We start from the raw sequence: 11,170 nt of genomic DNA, 5'->3' as shown, positions 1-11,170 counted from the left end.
AAGATAGACAGATGAGGGTCTTTCACAACTCATTTTGTAAAAGGCAAGGTGACCGCTGTAGTCTGACATAATTCTTTAGAAGGCCCTATGTAGTCATCTAATCTAATATAAGAAAGAGGAAGGGGGGTTTACTGTTCACCGCTGAGGTGGCAGCCCTCCCTTCCCCTCTTGAATCTCCGTGGCAATTTTTTTCCAATGTGGCATTCAGAAATCAAAAATAAAAAAAATCTATTTCTAACGTGTCCATTCCCATCCCAAAACATCTTGTAAATGGAACACTTTATATATGAAACGTCTCAACGAGTCTATGCGGTAATTATTTTCCAACGTGGAATTGAAAAAATTTCCATTTTCTCCTTTCCTTAAACCTTCCAAAAACACCATAAATTATCCAACACTACATCTTCCAAAACAAACGAAATAATTAAATTCAGTACCAAAAAAAGAAGGATATCTTCAATTAGTTTCCAAATCGTTTCGGAGTCTAAAGATTTGCTACGTTATAAGAACAGTCCTTGTTTGGAAAGTCTCCTTGGCAACTCAATCTCTAGGTATTCCTTTTTTAACTATTTACCGAAATTAATGATCAATTCACGCACCTGTAGAATAATTACCATCCCTTTTAACGTGAGGTTTGGCTGCCTACAATTTGTGGTGGCAAAAATGGACGTGTAAAAACCAATATTTCATTGACTGCTTAGTTATTATGCCTAACCATTCTTCTTGTTAAAATTGAATACGAGGAGCGTGGTTTGAGCAGTATGTTTCTATCTAATTTTCTTCTAAAGGATTAATGAAACATGGAAAACATGGTATATTTTTGTCCTCGGGTAGAGTTTGTGCACTACTTGTTTCTCCTTTGAAGTTTGCTAATAAAGTCAAAGCCACAAATACACCAATCATCTAGCTGAAACTATGCTCCAGACCTATCTCGTATGCTTGTTACTTCATGCGAGTGAGGATTTTACTCTAAGGAAACATGTTCTAATTATGTGGCAATCCAATTTTGATTCCTTATTGTGGCAATCCCAATACTGCCAAAAAGGAATGATCTAATTATGCAGTTGTTGCTAGAACAACAACTACTTCTCTTAAAAAAATAAATAAGAGACTAGCGATTAAAATAAGCGGGAGAGACCTTCAATTTCTCAATGGTCGGTTCTTGTCAGGGTGATGTAGGAATTATATAATACAATCACTAATATCTTTTTATACCCAACGTAGGGCACACCTTTAGAGAGAGTTGACTCAGACATTGTTGCACCCCTATGGTTAGAATCCACATACAAAGCTAGAGAAACTCTTAGCAACTATAAATTTCAAGCCTAATACCAGACATCAAAACAAACACACCTATTTCCCTCCAATCCATGGAAATCCACTTCCCCTCCTTTCCTCTTTTCCTTACTCTCCTCCTCTTCTTGTTCACGGTGATGAAGGTAGGAAAGAAGATTAAGACCCAAAACTCAAGCCCAAAATTGCCCCCCGGGCCATGGAATCTACCCATCATTGGTAGCTTGCACCACTTGCTAGGCTCACTACCACATCACTCCCTTAGGGACTTAGCCAACAAGCATGGACCCCTTATGCACCTCAAATTTGGCCAGATCTCTACTGTAGTAATCTCCTCTCCTGAAGTTGCCAAAGAGATCATGAAGACCCATGATCTCAACTTTTCAACAAGACCCGATCTCCTCGTTGCGCGGATCACATCTTACGGATGTTCGGACATAGCTTTTTCCCCGTATGGCGCCTACTGGAGACAACTCCGAAAGATATGCATTTTGGAACTCTTAAGTGCTAAGCATGTTCAATCTTATCACCAAGTGAGGGAAGAAGAGGTGTCAAATCTCATTCGATCCATAGCATCGGCAAATGACCCTACACTTAACATAACCAAGATGCTAATCTCATTGTCCAACAACATAACATCTAGGGCCTGCTTCAGTAACAAGTGTGGGGATCAAGAAAGATTCTTATCGGCTGTCAAGGAATCATTCGAATTCGCGGCGGGTTTCAACGTGGCTGATTTGTTTCCATCATTAAAAATTTTAAATGTGGTCAGCGGAACAAAGTTTAGATTAGAGAGGATTCATCGGAAGTACGATGGGATCTTGGATGACATCATCAAAGAACACAGAGAGAAGAAGATGATGAAGTTTGATGAGGTGGAACATGAAGAGGAGGACTTGGTTGATGTTCTTCTAAGACTTCAAGAGCATGGAAACTTTGAATTTCCTCTCACAACCAACAATATAAAAGCAGTCATCCTGGTATGTATGTTTTCTACTTGACTAGGTAGTGATGTTTCATAGGACTGAACCTTGGAAAATTTTGTTGTTTTTGTTCTCTTGGGTTTTTTTCTCCGTTTTTTTTCATTTAGAAATTGAAAATGTTAGAAAGGAAAACATGGAAATTTAAAATAAATATATAAATACATTTAGGGCATAAGCGCTATGAAATGTAAACATAAACTTAAAGAAACAAAGATGCATGCAGACATATAAGAGATAAAAAGGAAAAATAAAAAGTAGAGATAAAAACTTAACTCAAAAACCCTGTAAAAGATTGAAAAGAAAATAAATGAAAAAAATATAAAAAAAGTAAAAAAATAAAGGAAAGAAATTCTCAAAAAAAGTTCAGAACTCCTTTGTTATATATAATAATTTTAATCATTCTATAAAGATTTGTTTGGTTGTTTGAAATTAGTGTATTTATTCCCTTTACAGGACATGTTTGCGGCGGGGACTGAGACTTCATCAACTGTCATAGTATGGGCAATGGCACAGCTAATGAGAAACCCAAGAAAAATGGAGAAAGCACAAGAAGAGGTGAGAAAGGTTCTCAAAGGAAAGGAGAAGATATTAGAGAGTGACATCGGTGAATTAACCTACTTAAAACTTGTTATCAAGGAGACTATGAGGTTGTGCCCTCCTCTTCCATTGTTAGTTCCTAGAGAATCAATGGAGAAGTGTGAGATCAATGGATATGAGATACCCAAGAAGACAAGGGTTCTTGTCAATTCATGGGCACTATCAAGAGATCCAAGATATTGGGAAAACCCTGAAGTGTTTGAGCCAGAAAGGTTTTCTCGTAATTCTATCGATTTCAAGGGGCAAGACTTCGAATTTATCCCATTTGGGGCAGGAAGGAGAGGTTGCCCTGGTATGTTGTTTGGACTAGCTACCATTGAGTTAGCCCTTTCCAACCTTCTCTACCACTTTGATTGGAAACTTCCACATGGGATGAAGGCAGAGAATTTGGACATGAGAGAGGCCTTCGGCATAACTCTAGCGAGAAGAACTAGCCTAAACTTAGTTGCAACACCTCATTTCCCCATCGTCCATTTAGTTTAGCATGCTTGTTAAGGAGGAATAAAGGAGTTTAATGTGTAATTCTCATGGACTTATGGGTAGTTTAAGTGAATTGAAAGCATGCAATGAAAAAGAATGATTCCAACAAAATTGAAGTTCTTGATAAGGCCTCTCTCATTTCCAATTGAGTTTAGCACGCTTCCCTTTTTTGTTGCGTGCGTGTCACGATGGAGGACCCGTGCCCATTTTGCTAGGAACCTTCATTTAAAATTAAGAACCACTATTCTTGCGAAGCCAATTATGAATTTAATTAATGTTGAAAAGGAAACGAAAGAGATCCCTGGTCTTCTTATATTATATAGTGGGACAACCCGCGAAAAAAACTAATGATATAATCAGATGAAGAAATGCTACACCAATCAAATGCAATTTTATTAAAGATTTATGCTCGAAAGATAATAAAATTTAATGATCGAAAGATATAGGTATAGGTACAATATGAATTTTTCAATTGGGTAGAGTTATGTAAGAGAAACTCACAAACATTAATCCAACAAAGGATATGATGTATCCAATTTACTTCTGAAAGGAACAGCATAGTATAGGACAAATTTAAAAAGAATGTCTTACCCTTTTAAAAAAAAAGGGTCTTAAATATAATTTCTACGTTGATTGTTGTTACAATATAGAAGATTTGAGAATGCTTTCTCATAAAACTCCGTAAAACTACATAAAAATTTAAATTATGACTGCTCTTCGAATCATGTCCAATCCTAAGACAGCCAAGAAGAATCTATTTATAGTTGTATTAGAAGAATAAAAAATCATCCAACCATGCAATAATTTCGAATTTTTGCCTCACTATTGAAAGACAGAGAAATGAATTTTTTTATTATATCATATGAAATAAGTAATCATATAGATTTTTGCTCGGCAGTGACATTTTTTTTGGACAGACACAGATTTATAATGAATAAAGAATCAAATAATTAATGAGTAAATATTTTGTTAACTAATAATAATTTTTTGATTTTTATGAAAACTATGAAATTTGATAATAAAAATAAATAAATCTGAAATTTGATCCATAATTGCATCCACAGGGCAAATGAAAAGAAAAAATGGTAATCAGAAAATAGCAAGTAAGAAATAACAAAGATCCTTATAATCACAAAGAACTCTAAGTAATAAAGTGAAAAGACACCGCTAGCAAAAATATAGTTTTAGGGCATGTCTAGCAGTCATAAAAGAAGGAGAAATGATGATCTTGAGTTGCAAGAAGGAAGAAATGCACCTTCAAATGAGCAGCCACCTTAACAGCTTCTGTACAAACAAAAGAGAAAGAAAAAAAAAATTTAAGAAACATGAGGACCAGATGCACAGAGCGTAAGAAGAAATTAAGTTATAATAAATGACTTAGAAAAAAATGCATTTAAAAAATAATTCAACCAAATGAGAGAGAGAACTTACAGAGAGGTGGAAAGAAAGATAACTTCAGCACCTGCCAAAGACATTGTTATATAATTTTTTTCAGTCTCTACACAAAGAAAATCTCTTAAACTCCCTCCCAAGAAAATAGCCAATTCAAGAAACCAAAGCTGGAAAATGATTGGGCAGTCATCTCTTATCATCGTAAAAATGAATGATATTTACAACCCCTCAAACAAATATAGAACTCCTTAAAAAAAAAAAAAAAAAAAAAAAAACCAAAATGGAGTAAGAAATCATTACCAACAAAAGGAAAAAATAATTCATGAGCATAGTAACATGGTTTTTTCTTCTTCTTTGAATGGCAATAAGTCAGATTGCATTTCCATTCTTAAAATTTGGCAATATTCTAGGAAAGGAAAAAAATTAGATAAGATGCTTAATATGGTTGGGAAGTGCCTATTTTAAGTGACACTACTATATTTTTAATACTAATTATATAGAAATAAAAATAGTTATTAGAACCTTTTGGTGATTACATGGTTTCAAATAGGGGTGCAAGTTTGGCCCTGTCAGCCCTGACCCGCCCTGAGCCCGAACAGGGTCAGGGCTAGATTTTCCAACCCTGAGGAAGGGTCAGGGTTCATTTTTTTAGACCCTGACTCAGGTCGGGTCCGGTTCTGGGTTAATGCCTCGGGTACCCCGACCCTAAGTTTTCTATTATAGAATTGAACCATCTATGCATGTTTCTTTTGCTAATGTTTTCTATTATCTTGGATTGATGTTTCTTTAGATTATTATTATTAATTTTGTCTCTGTTGCCCATCATGTTGTTGAATTCATATTGTCTTATTTTGTTCCCTTTCTCTGTTTATTGATCATTTTGTTTTATATGATAAGTGGTTGCTTTATTTTTGGCACTCTTAACAAGTTAACAGGTATTTGCACTAGGGTCAATTAGGGCCGGCCCGGCCCGGCCCAATCAGGGCGGGCCAGGGCCAGCACTGAGCCCTAGGGCCGGCCATGGGTTGAGGTTCTTTGGCCCTGACTCAGGGTCAGGCGGGTTAGGGCCGAGATAATGGGATCCAGGGTTAGGCTAGGGTTTTGAAAAACCTGACCCAACCTGACCCTGTTGCAGCCCTAGTTTCAAATCTATGAAACTATGATAAAATAGAAGGCTTGGGACAAATGGACAGTGTGAATTTCTTTTTCCAGAATTGGAAATGATATTTCCAGGCCCACCTTTTAGGAAAAAAAAAATCTCATATACAGTTGAATGTTAAATATTTTATTTTAGAAAAAAAAAAAAGAACCAAATTGAAGAAGGATACGAAAATCCTAACCCTAACCGTGGGAAAAAATAATGAACCAGCAGACATCAAGAAAATTCACACCGGATCAAGAAATACAGTTTCCGGGTGAAATATATTTAAAAAGAAAGGGAAAAGGGCAAGAGAAAAACCATAGGGAAGAGAAATATGAAAGAAAATACAGAGAGAGAGGATAGGTAGATTATCTTCTACTTGGTAGAGTATGGGAAAGTTTTATCTTCTAATTTCTTAGAGTTTGGTGGGATAGGTTTTTCAGGAGAAGGCGGGAAGATAAAAAGTAATAGAAGAAAGGAAAAAGAAGAGTAACGTTTTGAAAAGTCATCAGATAACTTACCATCCAAACACCTCTTTCCTCGCCAAATTACATCTTGAAGCAAAAAATAAGGCATCTCATTCAAAACCTATGAAAGAAAGGCATAAGCCAATAGCAGATCAAATTAAATCCACGCATTTCAGTAAAATCTCCAAAATAATATAACCATAACATACATTATTCTAAAATGCAATAGATGGTCGATATATCTTGATTTGTAGCCGCAACACCATATGGAATCCCTAACTGAGATGCATGCGTTTGTAAAGTTGCTATGAATTTGGGATGGTAAACGGCTTTGATGAGATTAATTGTGTCATTTCCAAAATTTTCGAATTTTATTAGTAAACCCCCCCTTCCTCTTTATTATATATAGATTTAAGGATTTGCTCGGCAATTTTGCAAAAAGCCATTTCACAAGTTACAACTCACTTTTTCAGGAGAGAACAGCCAATTCAGACGAATTAATTAAGAAAAATCTGCTTCTAGGTGTTTGTTCTCTCCTGAAACTTTTTACAAAAGGGCAATAATAAATTCGCACCCTCTGTAGGATATTTCACACCGCTGTAACGTGAATTGACGTTAAAAAGCATTGAAGTCTACCACATACCCCCTTTAAAGGGGTGTGAATTATCCTACAGGGGTACGAATTTATCATCGCCCTTTACAAATTTGCCTAGCAAATCCCCTATTTTTATGAGTTTAAGAACCAAACGAAATAATATATAACTGGGAAAAATGAAATTTCTAAGGGCATGTTTGGCTACATGAATTTTTTTTCCTGATATATTAGCTTTCCCAATGGTGACAGACAGTGGAAAAGGGATATATGAGTAGCTCACCTTTAAGTCTCTCCTTCTCCGATCCGATCCACGCCTCTCTCCCCACTTGACTAGAGAGGATTTTTCGGAAGTTTGATGGGATCTTGGAGGACATCATCAAACAACACAGAGAGAAGAAGCTGATGAAGAGTGATGAGGAGGTACATGAAGAGGAGGATTTGGTTGATGTTCTTCTAAGACTTCAAGAGCATGGAGACTTTGAATTTCCTCTCACAACCAACAATATAAAAGCAGTCATCCTGGTATGTATTTTTTTGTAATTGACTAGGCAATGTGTTATTTCAAAGGATTGAACCTTGGAAATTTTTGTTGCTATTGTCGTCTTGTATTACTGCTTTTGTTTCTTATATTGAAATGTTAGAGGAAATAGTAAATAAAGGAAAAAAAAAGAAGTGAAGTGATATATTCTCCCCCTTTTCTTCCCTGGGCCATCTTCCTCTAGTGTACTACGACTACTCTTGTACACTATAAGGTGGTGAATATAGTATTTCTCAAAAATTAAAGTCAACACACTCTAAAAAAGTTCAGTATATGATGGTTTTAATCATTCTATAAAGATTTGTTCCGTTCTTTGAAATAACTGTATCTATTCCCTTTACAGGACATGTTCGGGGCGGGGACTGAGACTTCATCAACTGTCATGGTATGGGCTATGGCACAGCTAATGAGAAACCCAAGAAAAATGGAGAAAGCACAAGAAGAGGTGAGAAAGTTTCGAAGAGGAAAGGAGAAGATACTAGAGAGTGACATTGGTGAATTAAGCTACTTAAAACTTGTTATCAATGAGACTATGAGGTTGTGCCCTCCTCTTCCATTGTTAGTTCCTAGAGAATCAATGGAGAAGTGTGAGATCAATGGATATGAGATACCCAAGAAGACAAGGGTTCTTGTCAATTCATGGGCACTATCAAGAGATCCAAGATATTGGGAAAACCCTGAAATGTTTGAGCCAGAAAGGTTTTCTCGTAATTCTATCGATTTCAAGGGGCAAGACTTCGAATTTATCCCATTTGGGGCAGGAAGGAGAGGTTGCCCTGGTATGTTGTTTCGACTAGCTACCATTGAGTTAGCCCTTTCCAACCTTCTCTACCACTTTCATTGGAAACTTCCACATGGGATGAAGGCAGAGAATTTGGACATGAGAGAGGCTTTCGGCTTAACTTCAGCAAGAAGAACTAGCCTAAACTTAGTTGCAACACCTCATTTCCCCATCGTCCATTTAGTTTAGCATGCTTGTTAAGGAGGAATAAAGGAGTTTAATTTGTAATGTTCATGTACTTATGGGTAGTTTAAGTGAATTGAAAGCATGAAATGAAAGAGAATGATTCCAACAAAATTGAAGTTCTTGATAAGGCCTCTCTCATTTCCAATTGAGCTCAGCACGCTTCCCTTTTTTTGTTTGTTGCGTATGTCGTCACGATGGAGGACCCGTGCCCATTTTGCTAGGAACCTTCATTTAAAATTAAGAGCCGCTATTCTTGCGAAGCCAATTATGAATTTAATTAATGTTGAAAAGGAAACGAAAGAGATCCCGGGTCTTCTTATATTATATTTAAGGATTTGCTAGGCAATTTTGCAAAAAGCCATTTCACAACTCACTTTTTCAGGAGAGAACAGCCAATTCAGATGAATTAATTAAGAAATATCTGCTTCTAGGTGTTTGTTCTCTCCTGAAACTTTTTACAAAAGGGCAATGATAAATTCGCACCCTCTGTAGGATATTTCGCACCCCTGTAACGTGATTTGACGTTAAAAAGCATTGAAGTCTGCCACATACCCCCTTTAAAGGGGTGCGAATTATCCTGCAGGATGCGAATTTATCATCGCCCTTTACAAAATTGCCTAGCAAATCCCCTATTTTTATGAGTTTAAGAACCAAACGAAATAATATATAACTGGGAAAAATGAAATTTCTAAGGGCATGTTTGGCTACCATGAATTTTTTTCCTGAAATATTAGCTTTCCCAATGGTGACAGACAGTGGAAAAGGGATATATGAGTAGCTCACCTTTAAGTCTCTCCGATCCGATCCGATCCGATCCACACCTCTCTCCCCACTTGACTTGAGAAATAATTTATCATAAAAGAAATTCATGTTTCCCAAACATGGTCTAAGGGTTCGGTTGGATTGCCGGAATCAGGGGCTAGAATCGCCATCCTATTCTGATTCCATCGGATTCTGACTTTTGTTTAAAAAAATGAACCGAATCAAGGGAGGCGGAAATGAGACCGAGGCGGAATTAAAGAGGAAAATGCCGGAATCTGTTTCTTACCCCAAGAAGTGGTATTCGGATACCGCTTAGTAGTTTTTTTAATTAAATTTTAATTTTTAATTTTTCTATTCCATTTCCAGTAAAATTGGAATTGGATACCGATTTTGATTCCTTATTGTGTGCCAATCCAATCGATGCTAAAAAGGAAACATGTTATGAATTATGTAGTTGAACAACTTCTTATATTAAAGAAATAAGAGACTAGACAATAAAATAAGTAAAGAACTACTAAGAAGGAGAATTCTTATCAACCAAGAGAAAGCAAGAAAGGGAAGCCTATGACTTAATTAATGAGAACAAAATAAAAATGCCTTTTGACAAAGGAATATGACATATTCGCATCTTTTTTCCTTGGACTGTCTCCGATCTAGTGTAAAAGAGTAGTCATAAATACACTAGAGGTAGCTGTCCCAAGTTAAAAAAATGGGTGAATGTATCACTTCCCTTCAACAAATAACAACTAAAAAGAACTTATTACACAGCTAACCAGAAAAATAAATAAATAAAAGATGCCTTTTGACAAGAAGCAACGCACAAGCTTTCAACGGAGGCAAATATTGTTTTATCCATGAGAGAGACTTCAATTTTTCAAACGTCGACGAAATTGTTAGGGTGATGATGGAATTATATAATACAATTTCTAAAAAAAAATTATACCAACTATGTAGAGAGTTGACTCAGAGATATTATTGCACCCCTTTTGCAGCTACAAATTTCAAGACTAATATCAGACATCCAAACTAACACAGTTATTTCCCTCCATTCCATGGAAATCCACTCCCCCTCCTTTCCTCTTCTCCTCACTTTCCTCCTCTTCAAGGTACCAAAGAAGATTAAGACCCAAAACCCAACCCCAAAATTGCCCCAGGGCCATGGAATCTATCCATCATTGCTAGCTTGCACCACTTGCTAGGCTCACTACCACATCACTCCCTTAGGGACTTAGCCAACAAGCATGGACCCCTTATGCACCTCAAATTTGGCTAGATCTCTGCTGTAGTAATCTCTTCTCCTGAACTTGCCAAAGAGATCATGAAGACATATGATCTCAACTTCTCAACAAGAACCGATCTCCATGTTACGCAGATCGGATATATATATATATATATATATATATATATATATATATATATATATATATATATATATATATATAGAGAGAGAGAGAGAGAGAGAGAGAGGAAAGTGTCTCTAGTCTCTCCCCTAGATAAGCTTATCTACTCCTCCCTTTAAAAAAACACAGTGGGCCCACGCTGTTTGGATGATCCAAAGCATTCATTTGATAGGTCCTAACATAGATAGGGTGTGCCCAAAAAATCAGCACCAAAGGGTCATCCTAGAACTTCGTTTTGTGGTGCCTTGTGGTACCCAGAATGGACACATATAAACGTCCACGTTTATATGCGTCCATTTTGGACACGGTGTGCCCAACAAAATGAAGTTCTAGGATGACCCTTTGGTGCTGATTTTTTGGGCACACCCTATCTATGTTAGGACCTATCAAATGAATGCTTTGGATCATCCAAACAACATGGGCCCACTGTGTTTTTTTAAAGGGAGGAGTAGATAAGCTTATCTAGGGGAGAGACTAGAGACACTTTCCTCATATATATATATATATATATATATATATATATATATATATATATATATATATATATATATATAT

At 36.4% G+C, this 11,170-nt stretch overlaps 2 pseudogenes; both read left to right on the top strand.

Moving 5' to 3' along the window:
- The first annotated feature begins 1,370 nt into the window (after positions 1–1,370).
- Positions 1,371–3,356, top strand: LOC143869925 (desmethyl-deoxy-podophyllotoxin synthase pseudogene; annotated as a pseudogene).
- A 3,994-nt stretch (positions 3,357–7,350) lies between these two features.
- Positions 7,351–8,552, top strand: LOC143869924 (premnaspirodiene oxygenase pseudogene; annotated as a pseudogene).
- The last annotated feature ends 2,618 nt before the right edge of the window (positions 8,553–11,170 follow it).

This window comes from Tasmannia lanceolata, unplaced genomic scaffold (genome assembly GCF_043159265.1).
Source record: "Tasmannia lanceolata isolate RefF3 unplaced genomic scaffold, GAP_Taslan_0.1 ptg000003l, whole genome shotgun sequence".
Taxonomy (NCBI): domain Eukaryota; kingdom Viridiplantae; phylum Streptophyta; class Magnoliopsida; order Canellales; family Winteraceae; genus Tasmannia; species Tasmannia lanceolata.
Note: the sequence above shows the minus strand (reverse complement) of the source record. Positions and strands in the feature narration are given on the sequence as shown.